At 42.5% G+C, this 20,968-nt stretch overlaps 1 protein-coding gene and 1 long non-coding RNA gene across 5 annotated transcripts in view; both read right to left on the bottom strand.

Moving 5' to 3' along the window:
* WWOX (WW domain containing oxidoreductase) overlaps nucleotides 1-20,968 on the bottom strand; it is a 1,116,547-nt gene that overhangs the window by 877,562 nt on the left and 218,017 nt on the right. The gene's annotated exons all lie outside the window — the stretch shown is intronic.
* LOC129015814 (uncharacterized) overlaps nucleotides 6,611-20,968 on the bottom strand; it is a 91,433-nt gene continuing 77,075 nt past the window's right edge. The window contains exons 2-3 of the long non-coding RNA XR_008494673.1: nucleotides 8,076-8,137; nucleotides 6,611-6,634 (exon numbers count right to left, since the gene is read on the bottom strand). This is a non-coding gene — a long non-coding RNA (uncharacterized LOC129015814). The remainder of the gene's footprint in view (nucleotides 6,635-8,075; nucleotides 8,138-20,968) is intronic.

The raw sequence follows: 20,968 nt of genomic DNA, 5'->3' as shown, positions 1-20,968 counted from the left end.
GCAGAATTCTATAAATATGAAATACTGATTATTTCACATTGATGGAGAAAGCAAAAAGAACTAATCTTAAATTCTGTCAAAATATTTTTTACCAGTTAAACTAAGTATCACATCAGAACAGATTACACTCACTAAATCCCATGATTATAATGGTTGATAAGGCAACTTTTTCTATGTAAACATTAAAATAAAATCTTAAAAAAATGTAACACCCACCATACAAAATTGACCAGGTGTGGTGGCTCATGTCTGTAATCCCAGCACTTTGGGAGGCCAAGGCAGGCGGATCACCTGAGGTCAGGAGATTGAGACCAGTCTGGCCAAGACAGTGAAACCCCGTCTCTACTAAAAATGCAAAAATTACCTGGGCGTGGTAGTGCGCTCCTGTAGTCCCAGCTACCCAGGAGGCTGAGGCAGGAGAATCGCTTGAACCTGGGAGGTGGAGGTTGCAGTGTGCCGAGATCACACCATTGCACTCCAGCCTGGGTGACAGAGCTAGACTCTGTCTCAAAAAAAAAAAAAAAAAAAAAAAGAAAAAAAAAGTATAATGTTCTTCCATGCTACTCAGAATACCCAAGTAAAGAATCTTGATTAAAAAGATTGTTTTATACTATATGTACAATGGTTCTGAGCAACAGAACATGGTTTATGATTATTATAGTTAAGATTATAAGCAATGGAAACATCTTAGTTTGCATTGCAACATTACACTGAACTGTGCGACATTAAGCAATTTAAAATTTCTGAGCCTCAGCCTCTTCATTTGCAAAATGGGGCTAATATTTCTTGTGGAACCCATAATGTTTGTAAAGTTCTGAATGCACACCTAACAGAGCAAAAGGAACAGTCCGTTAGTGATCCTCAGTCATCATTACCACATTATTATAACTACAATAAAGGCAGTAATTTGGGCAACTCTCAGATTATCATATCCAATCGTAATGACAGAGGAAAATCATCAGATCATTAACCACCCAAAAAATGAGTTTACCTGCCCACTTAATTGAACTATATAAATACTTGGGGTGGACAAATGGATGTTTGTTCTTGAGCAAATGAAATAAGCCTTTCACCTTATAGCATGGACCCAAAAGATCTCGGCTTTCTTTAACATCGTCCTTTTAGCTTGTTAGTGCAGGAATTCATGCAGCCCATACAAATCACAGGCTACTCCGCTGCAGGAGTGTCCCGGGCCCTGAGACTGCAGAGAGGAAACACTCGTTCTTGGCTTGAAGGCACTCATAATCCACTGGGGTGTTTCTTAAGCTTTAACTGGTCAAATAATTCTCTGGGAAGGATTTTAGAAATGCAGAAACAGAGATTCTAAAATAGTAGATCCATCTGGGTTCTGGGATTCTGTCTCTTTAGGCAAGTTTCCAGTCTTTCTGGGAAAAAGAGATGGCAAAAAAGGCTTGGGGTGGGGAAAGACATAACCCAGGATGTAGGTGGGCACAAAACAAGGTACAGACACAGGACACCCAGACCTAAGTTGTCTTTCACGGCCCAGGGAAGGCTTGAGCTCAGCCTCAACACAGAAATAGGGATGGATCAGACTCCCTGAGAGCAGCTAAATGGCGTCCAAACTTGACCTTCCTTCAGCTGTGAGGTACTGCTTGAGGACACAGCTTTGGAGTCAGCCAGCCTGGTCCAAATTCCAGCTCCAACTTCTCCCAGTTGGCACATTGCATAGCCTCTCTAAATCTTAGTATCTGTGTCTGTAAAGGGGGGATAATTTGAACAGACATCTGACACGTTGTTGGAAGAATTAAATAAAGCAATGAATGCCAAAGCATATGCCACAAACCAGGCACACAACTGGCACTTCATAAAATACAATTAATATGGACAAACCAATGTCTACACAGCAAGAGGCATTTAAGAATGTGTGTCTCAGGATAACAAAACTCTACTTCCCTGTCTCCTGTGTCATTTACAGTCATCACCCATGAACCCAGTGAAATAAGCAAGGATAGGGAGGATTACTCTGATTTTACACAAGGGTGGTTACAGGGCCACGTCTGTGTGCTGTCTGGTCCACTCTCCCACTTACACCTTTGTACCTATACAAGGAAGTCAAAGCAAAATCAATGGGCAAAAACTAGCTATATTATGAAGACGGTCTCCAAAGTATCTCAGCTACATATAAACTGGAAAATAAGACACTGTCATGAAGCAATCCGTATTAGAATGTAATTGGTTTATTACCTGGTTGCCTGTTTTATTTGGACCTGAAGGGGTTATAAGTGGCAAAAAGTACACAGATAAAAATAAATATGCCAATATTACCTTCATCCTTAACTATCATTTTGAGAATCGACATGACTTCTAAATGTTTTATTTAGTGACAAATGCAAGAAACTCAAGCATAAAGAAGCAAACACCCTCAGTGATAATTTCTGCAAATGAAGAATATTTTAGTTGCAACAAAAAGCCCTTCCAAATTACAGACACAAATCTCAATCGAACACATTCAGGGACCGTAGGTGTTAAAAAAAAAAAAAAGACTTTGAAAAAAATCTATACTTTAATCTTTTGGGGGGCAGAAACAAATTATCTTATTTACTACATGAATGGTTTCCTCAATTTAACACCAATCTTTAGCATCAACTTCCACCTGTCTGAATAAATAGACTGCTCCAGAAAAGACTATTTATATTATGAGGTTGTGTTAAAAATAAAGTGGAGAGACTAACTATATTGAAAATAAGAACATGCATATCATCTCAGCTTACAAAAATCTAATTTTATTTTCTTCTGTTTCCAGGAGGAAGTTTGAAAAGTACAAATGAAGTTTGTAAATTAAATTCCTCTTTGAGGGTGACTGAAAGAAGTGAGAGGAATATTTAAACTTCACTGACATGTTCAGAAAAATGCACCCACATATAGTTGTATAGAAATGTTACTCCCTGACGGGCGCGGTGGCTTACGCCTATAATCCCAGCACTTTGGGAGGCCAAGGCAGGCGGATCACGAGGTCAAAAGATCGAGAGCATCCTGGCCAACACGGTGAAACCCCATCTGTACTAAAAATACAAAAATCAGCCGGCGGTGGTGGCATGCGTCTGTAGTCTCAGCTACTTGGGAGGCTGAGGCAGGAGAATTGCTTGAACCCGGGAGGCAGAGATTGTAGTGAGCTGAGATCACGCCACTGCACTCTAGCCTGGCAACAGAGCAAGACTTTCTCAAAAAAAAAAAAAAAAAAAAAAAAATCACTGGTGAAATTTTCTTGTAAAACACATTAATTTAGGACATTTACATAGAGCTTTGGCTTGTTGGAAATGTTAATTTTCTTTAATTTGTGGTAAAATATACATAACAAAATTTATCATTTTAACCACTTTAAGTGAAGAATTCAGTGGCATTAAGGATATTCATAGTTATTGGTTTTTATTAACTTAAATCAGCAATTATAAAAATGAACACTTGTTACTATGTGATAACTTTAATTTTTAAGGAATGTTTTCAAACATTTAGGCGTTTAGGTATTTTAAACATTTACGCATTAAGGTCAACCATCTATAGCAATGGTTATTAGAAAAAGACAAAAAGAAAGCACCAGGCAGTGACTCATGCCTGTAATCCAGTACTTTGGGAGGACAAGGCTGGAGGATCGCTTGAGGCCAGGAATTCGAGACTTACTGTGTTACTGTGGGCAATATAGCGAGACCTTGTCTCTACAAAAACTGAAAGATTAGCTGGTCATGGTGGTACATGCCTGTAGTCCCAGCTACTTGGGAGGCTGAGGTGGGAGGATCACTGGAGGCAAAGAGTTTGAGGCTGCAGTGAGCTATGATTCTACCACTGCACTTGAGCCAGGGTGACAGAGCAAGGCCCCGTCTCAAAAAAAAAAAAAGAAAAAACCATAAAACATAAAACATACAAAAGACCTCCCCAAGTATGTCTTGGCTACATTGGCAAGAATAACAGAGCACGCTTCCCCACAACTGTTTCTTCCCTTAAGTGTGCGCAGGAAACTGCTATACTTTTACATAGGTTGCATTGGGGACATTGCCAGATGCCACAAAGTTCATCCAAAGACCTTGCAAGTTGGCCTCATTCATACGCCACAGTCACACACCTACCCAAGAACTACAAAGACAGGTCACATTTGCCACAAAGCCTCAACAACTATTTTTGCTGTTTATTCCAGGCTACTGGCGACAGGGTCAGCAAATGCAGAAATGTCACTCTTTCTGGAACCTTCGTGGTGGAGGTTGTTCTAAGCAACAAACCATGTTTTTTGCATCCCTCATCATTTCATATTTCTATCAGACAGCCCTTCTCCAAATGCCCACAGAGGAGAACTGGCTGGACAAAAGTAGCCAGAGGAGGAAATTGTACCATCTCAAGGAAATGAGAACCAAACGTTCAGTCCACCGATACCGTGGGGTTGCAATTTCACTTTAACTGTTTCTTATGATAATTAAAAATACATCAGCAGGCTGGGTGCGGTGGCTCACACCTGTAATCCCAGCACTTTGGGAGGCCAAGTCTGGTCAATCATGTGAGGTCAGGAATCCAAGACCAGCCTGGCAAACATGCTGAAACCTCATCCTACAAAAATACAAAAATCAGCCTGTCGTGGTGATGGGCGCCTGTAGTCCCGGGTATTCGGGAGGCTGAGGCAGGAGAATCGCTTCAACCTGGGAGGCAGAGGCTGCAGTGAGCTGAGATCACACCACTGCACCCCCCAGCCTGGGCGACAGAGCGAGACTGTCAAAAAAAAAAAAAAAAAAAAAAAAAAGAGAAACACATCGGCAAAAGGTCAACTGCCCTGAGACTACAGCCAGGAAAAACTGGAGGTGCTGAGGGTGTGGAAATGATTTTGCTCGGCTTCAAGAGCACTTTTCAGCAGAAGTCCCAGACTGCTTGTCAAAACTCCAGTCACATCAGCATTATCGACAGTATTTCTGTTCTCTCTAGTAACTTTCATTGCACTAACTCCAGATTCATCTAATTTCCACATTTGATCTTATTTATCTTATTCTCCTTTGAATACAGGCCTACAATAAATATTTGTTGCAAGAATAAAGTACTAAACCTTTCCAACATTCTTATAGGATTATCTCTATTATCATCATCATCTTACCAGCAACTTGAAATGAAAATTAAACAGCTCATCCAAAGATACACAAATAAAAATCTATGATTCTTCATCTAAAATCCAAGTATGTGTTGAAGGATTCTAAATTTTTTACGACCTACATCAATCATATGCTATGAAATATCCCTAGTGGGGTGTTAACATATACCCAAACATCAAATCACATGACAAGAAAAGTGAAGATTATAAACAAGACCATGACAATTCCAACTCAAGTTTTGCTGCCACTTGAATTTGAGTTTGCCACAAACTTAAGAACTTTGTTGTTTTTTGAAGGTTTGGGAATTTCTGAGTTACAGGTAAGGGATTACAAAATTTAAGAAATCAGAACTCAGGTACAGAGGCTCATGCCTATAATCCCAACACTTTGGGAGGCTGAGGTTGTGGGAATCACATGAGGCCAGGAGTTCAAGACCAGCCTGGCCAACAAGGCAAAACGTCAACTCTACTAAAAATACAAAAATTGGCCAGGCAAGGTGGTACAAACCTATAATCCAAGCAACTAAGTGGCTGAGATGGGCAGATGGCTTGAGCCCACAAGTTTGAGGTTGCCATGAGCCAAGATTGTGCCCCTGTACTCCAGCCTGGGCAACAGAAGGAGACCACCTCAAAAAAAATAAATAAATAAAAAATAAGAATCAGGACTCATTCAGGCTAGCTCATTCCTAATGTCTTGCTTTCCAAAGCCAGCTCTGGGTGCTCTAAGAGCTTTGCAGAAGCACTTTGTACAAAGAACCACTGTAGACTAAACAATATAGCCACGGTTGGGGGTCTGAAGGAGAACTTTATCTGCTTGCTATTCAGAAGAAAGCATCTCTACTGAGAAAACCAAAGATCACTCTTTAAAAAATTTTGTAAATAAAAATAGAAGGTTGTGGAAGCTTTGTGTCATGGCAAAGAGGTTTCCCAGTGGGAGTTGGAGGAAAGGGAGTCCTAATACCCCAAATGATTGGAGGAGATGGGCTGTGATTTGTATTTGCTGAGTGCTCCACGTTCTACAAGCATGATCGAGCTTCATTCTCACTGAAGCCTTCTATGTCCTGCCCAGTGGGTCATGCTTTCTCCTTCCACACTGAGGGTACTGGGGCTTGGAGAGCCCAGTGAAGATGCCCCCGATTCATAACTGGGGAGGTACAGCACAAAATGGAGTGACAACTGGTTTTGAAAGTTGGCACGCTTCACACCCCCATCCCAACTTTTAGGGACACCGATGCAAAGAAATCAAGCCAGCCTGTCATATGATGACAGAGTAATTTCTTTCCCAATATGACACATCCATTTATCATCTTTCTTAAGACAGACCTGGCCTCTAATTTAGTCCCATCGCTGCCACTTAAATGAACCCTGGGCTTGCATGGGCTTCGCCAGATTCTTCAGTGTGGGGTCGCTTAGGGACTTTAAAGTCACAAGGTCAGGGTTTGAGGTGCATGGATGCTCCTGGGGGGGCAGTGCCCAGTACAGTGCTGAGGATCCAGGAAGCCAAGGATGACTATTAATTGATGGTGTTGATGATAAGGAGCCTCCGTGGACCTTAAGAAAAAGCAGCAAGAGAAATTCAGTTTGCAAAGTAAACATTTCATGTGTTTGTCATCTCCGTGGTGAGAAACTTCAGCATTCAAGATTCATATAGAATACAACCGAAAAAGCCCCAGATACTGAGCTTTACTGGAGAAAGACATTTCTTAAAATAAGCATGTTTTGACAATTAAAGTTATATCTGCATTTTAAGTATATTGTACATTTAAATGTCTAAATGAAACAATTAAGCCCATATCAGTGGCTGGCAAGAATACAGCAATCCATTGGTATTAATGATAAAAACAAAAATTATAAATTAAACATATGCTGTATGCCAGAAAATATGCTTTATGTTCTTTTTCAGTAATGTAACAACTCTGCCACAGATTGAGGCATTGGGGGGGGCGGGGGGAGGGTGGGCAGAAATAAAGTCAGAGAGGTTGAGTAATATGTTCAGAGAAACACAGGAAGTAGCAGTGGTGCTGGGATTTTAGTATTTACGTTCCTTTACTAGGCCCAGCTTCCTTTGCACGATAACAATGTTCAACCCCTTGTTTCTCCCAGTGGATGATTACAACCTGGCATTTTCATAAATATGATGGGGGTGGCAGAATATAAAAAGACAGAATATGCCAAATTGGCACATCGTATACAGCCTTGCAATTTAGCAATTTAGGTTTCTGCAACTGAGCATATGCACACTTAACATAAAGCATCAAATGACAGCAACCGTTGTGTTTTGCCCTTTTGTGAGCATCCCCATAGTTCAGGTTCCCCCATTGCGATCTAACTGTGTGATCCCAGTTTCCTTGCTCCTCAGCACAATGGAAACAATTTAATGGTTGAGTACAAAGTTTCTAAGGGCCCTGGACTTCTGGAGGGGAGCTCAAAAGTTTAGAGGCAGACAGAGATTCACTCCTACCTCCCTTCTGCTTAAGGGTACAATGCTAGATAGCTCTCCGAGCCTGCATTTCCTCATCTGCAAAAGAGCCCTATCATGTCGCAAGGGCTGTGAAAATGAAATGATGTTGTGTGTGCTGAGCACCAGGCACAGGATCCACAGTGGGCATCATTTCATAGCCTTTAATTTGATTAATTCTTAAAATCATCGTCATCATTGTTGTCATTATCCAAAGCTCCCAATGAGTGTGTTCAAGTTGCAAAAGCAAACAAACCCTTAACTTCTATGGCTTCCATTCCAGGGCAACGGACTTGCTTCCTTGCCTGCAAGGCTAATATATCAGCAGCCACTCAGGTTACAGTCCCATGAAAAACACAGGGTGACAAAAGCCCCTTGCAGCAATCTCCAAGAAGGAGAAATAAATTAATCAAGCTGCCAAACGGAGAAGGCCGGGTTGACCTCCTTCTGATCTCATTACTTCTCTATTACCCTTTTGAAAAACATCCTCTTACAGAGATCACTAATTGAAGATTATGTGGAAGGAAATCGCACCTCTCCATCACGGTGGTAACTTTGCCTCATTTGTCATTCCAATAATTCACTTTTTTTCTTTTCTGAAGAGACAGAGACACTAATGGACTATCATCAGTTAAAAAGGCAATTTTTCCATTTAATTGCACTCATTAAATACTGCAATAGAACAATTGGAAAAGCAATAGTCTCAATATTTAATCATAGTATAGGAATAATGAAACGTTGCTTCAAAATAAATCTGAGTATTTATAAAGTCATAAAAGAGCTGTTTTAACAACACCTGTGATCAGAGGCAACATATTTAAAATTAGACATGTGATTTCTCATTTCTCCTGATTAGAGCTCATAAACATTTGCATTGTGACAGAAAGGAAAGGATTCAAAGGAACCAGTTACTCTGAGCAATTCCTTCTAGCTTTAAAGGCTGCCACAGCCCTGTGACAGGACCAACACTCCCAGTCTGTTACAGAGACTTGAGGCTCTCACACAAGCCAGGCTTCCAGCCCGGCCAAGGTATCTGAGGAATGGGTTTTTGTGTCCATGAGCAGGTCAGGCCCTGAGTGCTTTCTCTCTGGGGGCAAAGATTAATTGCCGCTTTCACTTTCAATGATTTTTAGTACATTTACAGAGTTGTGCAAACAATTCAGACAAATGCAAAACATTTTCATCACCTTTACCTATACCCCTCCTATCCCACCCACCCCAAACTCCCCCAACCCTGAGCAATCACTCATCTCTTTTCTATCTCTAAATTTCTCTATTCTGGACATATCATAGAATGGAATCTCACCATATGTGGACTTTTGTAACTAACTTCTTTCACTTAGCCTCATGTTTACCAGGTTCACTCACATTATAGAATGCCTCAGGACTTTGTCCATTTTTATGAATAAAAAATGGAATATTCCATTACACATGTTTACCACAATGTATTTATCCATTTGTCCATTGATGGACATTAGGGTTTTTTCCACCTATTGCCTATTAAGAACAATGCAGCTATTAACATTCATGTACAAGTCTTTGTCCATGTTTTCATTTCTCTTTGATACGTACCTAGGAGTGTAATCACTAGGTCATATGGGAACTCTTGACTATTGGAGGAACCTCCGACTGTTTTCCAAGTTAGCTGTATGTACCATTTTACATCCCCACCAACAGTGTTTGAGGGTTCCAACTTTTCCACATTCCCAGCAACACCTGCTACTGTCTGACTTTTCACTTCTACATTTCAACTGCGAAGTGAGCAGTATCTAAGACCAGGGAAACAAGAAGCCACCACCTCACCGCCAACAGAAAACCTCAGTTCCTTGCCTTGAGGGAAGCAGCATAACCTGAATGAGAAAGGCCACGGTTTTGCAATCAAGCAGACAGAGGTTCAAATCCCATCCTTGCCACTTCAAGCTTACCGTAGCCTTGAACAAGTCACTTAAACTACTTGTAAATTGATTTTTCTTGTCTCTAACACAGAGGAAATAACCTCATAGGGGAAAGTGAATGTTGGAGGAGTAAATGCATCCAAAAATGCCTAGCAGAGTGCCCAGCATCGAGCTGCTGCTCAGGAAAGGGGCATCTATGCTTATTATTCAGCTCATACCGCACATAACCTTGGGCAGGCCTCTAAGTCCTTAAGAGTGCATGCACTGAGTTCCTATCCAGTTTTAGGCTCAACAAGCTCTATAATTAGTCAAGTATGCTGGACAGAAGAAAAAGAAAATATATGTTACAGTAGCCAGGAACACGCAATCTTATTTATCAAAGAACATTTAGAATAGAAACATGTTTTCCTGATTCCACAGAGGAAGAGGAGATGGGGAATCCACCCTTCCCTGTTTTTTCAATGTCATGCATGAAAAGCAAAGTCCACAGCCTCACAACCGAACAGTGGGCATGATTCACTTAGAGGACAACTCAGTGGGGTTCCCTCCTTTTCCCACTGCATGGCATGTTCAAACCCAGTAACCTATTGGTTTAAATAGAGCTCAAAGAGGAGGGTAGAAAAAGCAGAAGCTGCTGGATCTTCTGATAACAATTTATCATTAATCGAGCCCTGTGTGCTTACTGTCTCCCTGCTATTAATACAAGATCCCCAGCTGGGCGTGATGGCTCATGCCTGTAATCCCAGCACTTTAGGAGGCGGAGGCTGGCAGATCACGAGGTCAGGAGATCAAGACCATCCTGGCTAACACAGTGAAACCCTGTCTCTACTAAAAATACAAAAAATTAGCCAGGCATGGTGGCTGATGCCTGTAGTCCTGAGTGAGGCTGAGGCAGGAGAATGGTGTGAACCCGGGAGGCAGAGTTGTAGTGAGCCGAGATCATGCCACTGCACTCCAGCCTGGGCAACAGAGCAAGACTCCGTCTCAAAAAAAAAAAAAATACAAGAACCCCAAATCATAACAGGCTGTAGATAAGCAATGTCTGTTTTATTTTCTTCTTTTTCTTTGAGACAGAGTCTCATTCTGTCACCCAGGCTGGAGTGCAATGGCCCATCATCCACACCTAACCCAATGCCAATGTTTGTAGGGCTTGTAAACTAAGAATGGTTTTCACATTTTTAAATGGTTGAAAAAAATCAGAATAAGTTGCGATCATGAAAATCATACAAAGTTCACATTTCCATGTCCATACATAATTTCAATTGAAACACTCCCATACTCATTTACTTACGTATCGTCCACGGCTGCTCCTGTGCTGTAGTCACAAAGTTGAATAGTTGCAAGAGACTGTACTGCAAAGCATAAAATACTGTCTGTCCCTTACAGAAAATGTTTGCCTGCCCCTGTTCCACAGAGTAACTTTGTTGATAATCATAAAAACAAAGTAATCATTGGAGGTAGCCACACCTGGTGATGAAGAGTTGATTCAGAAGATTTAATTCAGGTCTACCTGGGTTTGAATCCTACCTCTCACACTCACTGGCTGTACGATGCTAGGGGCAAGTTATTTAATCTGTGAATCCGCACTTTCCCCACCCTTAAATTGGGCTAATAACATCTATCTCACTGGATTGTTGAGAAGTTTAAAAAGGGACAAGCGTGAAAACCTTTGGCCTGATCCTGGCCATGGCAAACACTCAGTGAGTGCTAGTCATTATTATCATATACTATTTCTTTAAGAAAAACTTCAGAAATACATAATGCATTACATTACAAAGGAAGTCAAAGTCAAAATGTCATTTTTTCCCCTTAATGCTGGCTAATACACAGAAGGCTTGGAAGACATTAAAAACAACAGAACAAACTATACAATCAGCATTAACAAAGTCCAGATGGATTTTGGCTCATTTGCTGTTTCCAATTGTTTGTCCTTGTCTTCCCCCCACCAACCATCCCACTGGCAGGGCAAGTGAGAAGTAAATACACAATCATCTGGTTTATATAGGATGAAATTGAAACCATTCGGCTTTTTGTAAAATTTGGAGCCAAGTATTTAGGCAAAACATTTGAGTCTGTCCACTTTAGCTGCTGTTCTCATGCACTGATTTGAATTTCCTTTCCGTCCACAACCTGTCTCTGCAGGTCTGTCACTTACGCAGGTGTTTAACAAACACTCACAACTAAAATCCATTTGCATCTGTTTGGTTGGGAAGAGCGCATGTCACTAAATGTCAACAGAATCATATGCCTCTCCAACCCCCTCTCCCCAGCCTCCAAGCGTCGCTCTTTAGAGCTGTGCTGGAAACACTAACAGACAACAGCCACTGACAGGGAGGGCCTGTGATGTGCGTGCTGACGCCAGGCAGCAAGCCTGTGTTCTCACTCCTACTTCATCACCCTTAACTACCACACGGCTTCCTATCATTTACTTTTCCATGCACTCTGGTGTACCACTCAAGAAAATGACAGCGTAATAAGATAACACATAAATTCAAGCCCCACGTCTTTATTCACTGTTAGGACATCCATTTAAGGACTTCAAATTCAGTCCTACAGACCCACAAACATCAGACAAGGATTCTTGTGGCAGACTACGAATCCACTCCAAGTTTCAGTAAGCCTTCCCATGATGTCATTCTACTCTAGCCTTAACATTATTTAAATATATATATATATATAATAAGAACCTATGCGTTGCCTTAAACAAAAGAAAATTATGGAGCAAGGGAGTGGGTGGTACTCAGCCTCCAAAACTCCTGTTCTAGAAAGATGCATTTTCAATTAAGGCCTATACATTCCTTTTTACAACAGAAATTTTATGTACCCAACTTTTCTACGCTTTAAAAGACACTCTGGTGTTCAGGCAGTAGGCTGTTCTTAGCAGCACTGAATATCAGTATTCTCATATGCCATCTGTGAAGCTATTGGTTAAGGTGTGAGTACATTATAAATAGAATCAAGCTACAAACAATGCAGACTCTAATGGTAAACAAGACAATTAACCTAAAATCCTGTGCAGTCTGGCGCTCAAAGCAAGACAACAGCTTCAGAAACACATGAAGCTATTTTCATTTTTGTGATCGTCATGGCTTCAATTAAAGACAGAGACGCTGTGTTAGTACATATGAGATGACATCAAAGTTTTCTAAGAATGTTACTTCTCTCTTCTGTTAGGCAAGGTATACCATCTTCTGCAAAACAGCTGGATCACTTGTCAATAACCAAGAGAAACAGACGGTTAGAAACATCCAGATACTTGAAAACATCTGGATATTTCATTCTTCATCCAGATGTTTGGCTTCCCCTAGGTGCAGCTTGCTGTCTTTGGTTGAATAATTCTAGAAAGCATTTGGCCAAGAGGTAAGCTGACTTCTTCAATCCCTTCTCCAGATAATTATGTTTGGCAAAGGAAGCCCACTTTCTTTGGGGAATAATGCTCTTACGGGGATTTATTTTATCGGTATGAATTAACCAAACTATTTCTGGAAACAGCTAGGGAGTTAAAAACAAATGCCAAATGTGTCCACTGTACAAGTTCAGTCATGTTCAACCATCTACTTGAAGTTCACAGAAGTCTAACTACCCCCAAATACCGAATCTGAACCAGTTTAGTATGACAACCTACACCGAAGGAGATAAAAAACAAAAGTCTGTTCAGTAAATGCAGGTATAATTGCTTATAATGCTTGTGTACTCTTCCACTTAAAAACCCACAGAAAATTTCAGTTCTGTACCTTGAATACTGTCATTTGCTCGTATATGCAAGGAAGATTTTCTCGGCTCAGACTCTGTATACAGTCACGTACATGAAGCTGAGAAAACATTGAGTAAAGCTAAGTTTTTGCCCTCATGCAGTTTCCAGGCTACTTAGGGAGAAAGAGAAACAAATACTCTCACCCAAATATACCATTATCCATACAGCATGATAAGTGCTACGAAATAAAGTTAAGAGATATAATGATAGTTTACATTAGGAGGGAATTCTGATTGGGATTAGATGCTCAGAGAGGGGTTGTCAGAAGACTTAAAAGATGACTGTTTCACCAGGGAAACTGGAGAAAGTGCCTCCCAGGCAGAAGAGACAGTGTGAGGTGATGCCTGAAGAGTAAAAGCTTTGCTTCCTCACAGGCTGAAAGAAAGGCTAAGGGCGGAGGGTGGCAAGTGTGACTTCAAGGGGTAGCACAGAGAGACCTCGGTGCAGATGGAACAGTCCTGTATTTTAGTAGTGGCGGTGGTTAAATGAACCTACGCATGTGATAAAAATGGCATAGAACGTGTATTTTTCCATTGCTATGTGACACATTAATAAGAAATTCACAGCTTGAAGTAACACTCATGTATTCTTTTATAGCTCTAGAGTCAGAAGACCAACTGGGATCTGAAGGGGCTAAGATTAAGACATCAGCAGGGTCCTGTAATCTCAGCAGATTGGGAGGCCAACGAGGGAGGACCCCTTGAGCCCAGGGGTTTGAGACCAGCCTGGGCAACATGATGAAACCCCATCTCTACTAAAAATACAAAAAAGTTAGCCGGGTGTGGTGGCACACGCTGTAGTCCCAGCTACTTAGGAGGCTGAGGTGGGAGGATCACAGTGAGCCATGATAGCGCCACTGCACTCCAGCTTGGGCGAGAGCAAAACCCTGTCTCAAAAATAAATAAGAAAATAGTAAAACGACATCAGCAAGGTGTGCTCCCTTCTGGTAGCTCTACGGTAGAATCTATCTCATTGCCTACTTTCTGTGGCTCATGCCCGCCTCCCTCCATCTTCAAAGCCAGCAATGTGTGGCGGAGTCCTTCTCATGCTGCCATCTCACTGCCTGACTCATCCGACTCCCTCTCCCCCTTTTAGGAATCCTGGCAATTACACTGTGCCCAACCAGATAACCCTGGGTAATCTCCCAATTTTAGCTTCACAGGATCAGTAACCTGAATTTCATCTGCAATCTTAATTCTTCTCTTCCACGTAACAAAGCATATCCATAGCTTCCACGGATTAGGATGCAGACATCCTAATAAGGGCCATTATTTTACCTACCTGGAATTATACACTCACATTGTACCCAGGCACGTTTCCTGGTTTTGATCCTGTACTATAGTTATATAAGGAGTCACGATTGTAGAAAAGTGAGTAAAAATCACAGGGATCCCCTCTGTGCTATTTTTGGAACTTCCTATATCAGAATAAAGTGTTAAAATAATTTTTAAAATAGCCAATACTTACAGAAATTATGTATGTACAGTACTGCTGAAAGCACTTAACATTTATTATCCCACTTATTCCCCACAGCAAGCCTATAAGGTGGGTACTATTCCCATTCTACGGTTGAGAAAATGGAAGGATTTTATTAATTTATCCAAAGCTATTGGAATCCAAGTATTGTGTGCCTAAATATTGTGTTCTTAACATTTGTTTTAAGAACTCCAATTTAATTAAGGAACCAAATATATGGACCACAAATCAAGAATTAGGAAAGAACAGAATAATATTATTTATTTTTGACAGAGTTGCACTCTTGTCGCCCAGGCTGAAGTGCAGTGGCGCAATCTCGGCTCACAGCAACCTCTCCTTTATACAATCTCTCCTTATTCCTGTCTCCACTGCCATCAAAACCAACACTTTTCTAGAACTGTAAACACAGATATACAGGGGAAAAAAAAAAAATTCCTCCCAGACCCAGGGCTCCTAAGGGTTTCTGTAGGCTGCTTCTGGGTTTCCACAGCCATTTAATTATAGTCCCCTGCCCCCGGGAAGTAAAGATCAACTACATGTCACCCTCTAACTCTGAATTTGAGGGACGCAGTGCCTTTAAATCAAAGGGAAAGTGACTCACATCCCCTTGGTGTTCTCTAGAAGGATACTGTTAGAACCAGTTTCTACGCCTGGATCTTTTGTGCTCCAGGGTAGAAGCAGGCAGCGGTCCAAATACTGTGGAACCTTTTCAGCAGCTATCAGGAAAAAGTCACTACTAACTTTGCTTTCAAACCCAGGCTGAAAAAGAAATATGCAAAGCCAGTGCACGAGGGGATTAGCAATGTCTTCTAAAGCAGAAACAGAAGATGTTTACGGGGAGTGAAAATGAATAATAGTCTCACTGTCCACTCTCATTTCCTCACAGTTCGACCAAGTCCTTGGATGTCATAAACACTGATGGGGGAATAAAATGTGCTAATACATCAAGGTGAGGACACCGTGAAGGGGGCCCATGGGGAGGCACACCTGCTGAGTCGCTTACTCTCTGGACAGAGTCAACAGAGAGCAGGAGTCCAGAGCCTAAATGAGGCAGACTTCGAAAAGAGAAACCAGATTTTTCTCACTTCACACAAGTGTGTGCACACACACACACTCACAGTCACACACCCTCAGGTTCTGGAAGGAGGTAAGGTACTTTCCTCTGCCATTATCCAACCCGATACTTGTCCTGGGCCTTAGTACATGGTTTCTCAGCCTCAATACTATTGACGTTTGGGGACGGATCATTCTTTGTGTGGGCACGGTCCTGCACATTGTAGGATGATTGACAGCATCTATCTGCTAGATGCAGTATCCAGTCTCCATCACACTGTAACAAACACAATCACCCCTGGGGAAGAAACACTGCTTTACCTATCATGTGAGTGAGAGAGACAGAAGAGAGAGAGAATTTACCCTTAAGTATCACTCAAGTTCCTGCAGTTGTTCACCCCATTCCTCACTTGCCTAACTCCTATTCATCCTTCCAAACCCAGCCTCAACACAACTTCCTTCCAGAAGCCTTCCCTCACTCCTCCATTCTTTGGATGGCTGAGATGCTCCTTCTCCAAGTCCCTCCAATTTCCTGGGCCAGTGGATCCCTTATCCCACCACTGGACTACTTGCTGTGCAGGCTTCACCTTTAGATTCTAATATCCTTCCAAGAAGCAACTTTCCTTCATCTTTGCACTTCCAGCATTCAGCCAGATGTCCAGGTCTTATTAGATGTTCACTAAAAGTTTGTTGGAAAAACGAATAATGAATTCACAAAGAGAAATGGTAGTTTCAGCAAGGAGGCATGTCCCAGGGTGCAGGGTTGGTACTGAATGGTATAAATCTATCACTTAAAAAGCAGCATGGAAAAATACTAGAGCTAGCAGTCTACCCTCTGTGATGGAACATAAGAAAGCAATTACTTTACCATCACCGTTTTCCAGTAACAGAAGCTTATAAATCGCAAAGTTGGATAAAGCAGCAGAAAAGACAATACAGAAGTTAACAAGTCCCATTTTCTAGATTTAAAAAACAGACTTGGCCAGGCACCGTGGCTCAGGCCTATAATCCCAGCACTTTGGGAGGCCGAGATGGGCAGAACACCTGAGGCCAGGAGTTCAAGAACAGCCTGGCCAACACGGCAAAACCACGTCTCTATTAAAAATACAAAAATTAGCCAGGCATAGTGGCAGGCGCCTGTAATCCCAGCTACTCAGGAGCCTGAGGCAGGAGAATCGCTTGAACCCAGGGGGGTTGGAGGTTGCAGTGAGCCAAGATCACGCCATTGCACCCCAACCTGGGCGACAAGAGCAAAACCCTTTTTAAATTCCCTGGCCATTCCACTTCAGGGAATCTAACCTAACAAAGCCATCTGAGGTACAAAGCAGAACAATGTTCTGTGCACACATGTGGACGCTGTTCGCTGCAGTGCCACCTTTTTTGAGATGTGGCTCTGTTGCCCAGACTGGAGTACAGTGGCACAGTCTCGACTCAATGCAACCTCTGCCTCCCAGGTTCAAGCGATTCTCCTGCTGCAGCCTCCCAAGTAGCTGGGACCACACATCCATGCCAACATGCCTAATTTTTTTTATTTTCAGTAGAGACAGGGTTTCACCATGTGGGCCAGGCTAATCTTGAACTCCTGACCTGAAGTGATCCGCCCACCTCAGCCTCCCAAAGTGCTGGGATTACAGGTTTGAGTCACCGCAACTGGCCTGCAGTGCCACTTACAACAAAAACAAAAGAAAACGAGAAACCTGCTAAATATTCAACACGAGGAGACTAGTTAAATACAGATACACCTACTGTGGCTAGGAATTTTTGGTGATTTTTCTTATCTTCTATGTATTTGTTTTTTTTAAACTAATGGAATCATATTTCTACCTGAGTTACCCATCTGAAAATGGCGATAACATGGAGTCATTTTGAGGATCAACCAGACAGTGTAAGCACCTGCTGAGTGGTATTAGCACACAAGAAATGATTGTTTTCCCCTCTCTAATCACATAATTTTTATTCATTTTTATTCTTTTTTGAGACAGTCTTGCTCTGTCGCCCAGGCTGGAGTACAGTGGCATGATCTCAGCTCACTGCAACCTCTGCTTCCCGGGTTCAAGTGATTCGCCTGCCTCAGCCTCCTGAGCAGCTGGGATTACAGGTGTACCCCACCATGCCCAGCCAATTTTTATATCTGTAGCAGAGACGGGGGTCTCACCATGTTGGCCGGGCTGGTCTCGAACTCCTAACCTCAAGAGATCCACCGGCCTTGGCCTCCCCAAGTGCTGGGATTACAGGCTTAAGCCACCACACTCAGCATAATCATAAAATTATTTTTATCATATCAAACTACAGAGGTATCTTCTAAAGAGCACAATGAAGCTTTTACAAGGAAAAAAAACAGTTTCACTTCTCATGTCTCCATTTCTATTACTCCTCATTTAGTGATTTTAGGTACAGAACAATTTCAAGGAAAAGGTAGCTGTTTCAGGGAAAATTCTACTTTGGCCTCGTGTTCAGAGTTTTCTTACATAAGAAAATTTGCTATTTCTATAGCAGACAGAAGAAAAAGTGACAAAATTAAAGCCAAAAAAGAGAAATCGATAGATAGCTAGATGATAGATGATTGATAGATGGTGGATGGAGACAGAAAGGCTAGAATGAAATGCTGAGAAAAGACCAAGACATCCGAGTGAAGGAGAAGTTCTTCTTTTATGAAAGACATTGGCAAGAACTCCCATCCCATGTGTGAACTGACTTTCTAGCTGACCCCAAGGGTGAGGGAAGATTGCTGGAAAAAACTGAAATGGCTTACTACATCAAAATGACACCTTTCACCAGGCATGATGGCTCATGCCTGTAATCCCAGCACTTTGGGAGGCCAAGGCGAGTGGCTTGCCTAAGGTCAGGACATTGAGACCAGCCAGGCCAACGTGAAGAAACCCTGTCTCTACTGAAAATACAAAAAAAAAAAAAAAAAATAGCCCAGCAGGGTGGGGTGTGCCTATAGTCCCAGCTACTCAGGGGGCTGAGGCAGAAGAATTGCTTGAACCCAGGAGGTAGAGGTTGCAGTGAGCCAGTATCACGCCACTAACACTCCAGCCTGGGTGACAAGAGCGAAACTCTGTCTCAAAAAAAAAAAAAAAAAAAAAAAACCCACAAAATGGCACCATCCTGATAGAGGTAGACATGGTGGTTGCTGTAGCGTACTGGCAGCAGGGGGATAAATGTTCAGGGGTCCTACGTATGTCCTGTACTTTTTTTTTTTTTTTTTTTTTTGAGACGGAGTCTCACTCTGTTGCTCAGGCTGGAGTGCAGTGGCTCAATCTCGGCTCACTGCAACCTCTGCGTCCTGGGTTCACACCATTCTCCTGCCTCAGCCTCCCGAGTAGCTGGGACTACAGGCCCACCACCACGCCTGGCTAATTGTTTTTGTAATTTTAGTAGAGACGGGGTTTCACTGTGTTAGCCACGATGGTCTCCATCTCCTGACCTCGTGATCTGCCAGCCTCGGCCTCCCAAAGTGCTGAGATTACAGGCATGAGCCATCATGCCCGGCCTGTCTTGTACTTTTTTTAAAAGTGCTTTGTGTTTTTTATTTTAATTCTCACCATAACTGAAGGAGATGGATGCCCAGCTCCATTTTATAGATGTGTAAGTGAGGCACAGAAAGATAAAGCAGCTTGTTAGAAAGCAGGACAGCCAGGATTCCAACTCGACCTGGTCTCCTGAACCTGTGTCAGCACGGATATAAGGAAAGTGTCACTGGGGACAAAAATCACTTTGAGACTGGACAATTCTAATCTGAGAATGAATTCTGATGAATGTTGAGCTCCTTAAACAGGAAGGATCAAAGGCTAGTGAAAGCAAGTTCTGATGGCCTCTCTAGCCCTCTTCCATAATAGAAGAGCCTCAAAATGTAGACAAGGGGACTCGGCATTTAGATGGCAGGGACATCGACAGAGGAGAGAAAGAAGTCATGGTACAATAAGAAAAACAACAGGCCTGACGCAGTGGCTCATGCCCGTAATCCCAGCACCTTGGGAGGCCAAGGCAGGCAGATCACGTGAGGTCAGGAATTCGAGACCAGCCTGCCCAACATGGAGAAACCCCGTCTCTACTAAAAACACAAAAATTAGCTGGGTGTGGTGGCACACGCCTGTAATCCCAGCTACTCGGGAGGCCAAGGCAGGAGAATTGCTTGAACCCGGGAGGCAGAGGTTGTGGTGAGCCGAGATTGTACCATTGCACTCCAGCCTGGGCAGCAAGAGTGAAACTCCAACTCAAAAAAAAAAAGAAAAGAAAAAAGAAAAACAACAATAAAACACATCTCTGAACACCTGCTATGAGCCAGCACTGTTCAGACATTTTATCATTTTCCCAGCAGATCTATAATACATGGTGAGTTATAAGCCATATTTTATAGATAAGGAAGTCAAGGATCCCAGTCTGAGGTTCCACAGCTAATAAGTGGAAGAGCCCTGTGTTGGCGTCTAAGACGTCTGATTTCCAAGCCTATGACATGCCCTTTCTGCCCGTTACATTGACTTTGGCCACCCAGGTGTATTTTCCTGTTATTCTTTAGATGTTGTAGGTACTCAGATGTTGAAAAAGAAGTAATATGAAAACGGGACATGTCTGGTATTAGTAGGACACAAATCTGCTCCAATGAATGAAAACATTCACAATCACTCAACAGGTATCTACTTAACCCTCCTGTACACCAGGCAGCTGGGAACCCACTGATAAGGGGAGAGAATGGCACATAGCACATGCCCATAGACAGAGGCAGTGGGAAGTGAGGCCCTGCGTGCTACCACCTTGGGGGCTGACCACTTAGGGCAGAGCCTAGGCCTGTCTGGTTGGTTCAGTCACAAGACTGGACCTGAGGTATGGCATGAACTTCTAAGCACATTGTCCATAAAGCCAGACGACCTTCAATCTTGCTTCCTCCAACGCAGAGAAATCCTACAGTTGCTGAGATTGCTAGAATTAGGCCTACAACCAGCCAGGCACAGTGGCTCACACCTGTAATCTCAGCACTTTGGGAGGCCAAGGTAGGTGGATCACCTCAGGTCAGGAGTTCGAGACCAGCCTAGCCAACGTGGTGAAACCTCGTCTCTACTAAAAATTCACAAGTTAGCTGGGCATGGTGGCAGGCACCTGTAATCCCAGCTACTCATGAGGCTGAGGCAGGAGAATTGCTTGAACCCAGGAGGCGGAGGTTGCAGTGAGCCGAAATTATGCCATTGTACTCCAGCCTAGGTGACAAGAGCACAACTCCGTCCAAAAAAAAAAAAAGAATTAGACCT

This window comes from Pongo pygmaeus, chromosome 18 (assembly GCF_028885625.2).
Source record: "Pongo pygmaeus isolate AG05252 chromosome 18, NHGRI_mPonPyg2-v2.0_pri, whole genome shotgun sequence".
Lineage (NCBI taxonomy): Eukaryota > Metazoa > Chordata > Mammalia > Primates > Hominidae > Pongo > Pongo pygmaeus.
The sequence above is the reverse complement of the archived record's forward strand: the minus strand, read 5'-3'. Positions and strand labels throughout refer to the sequence as shown.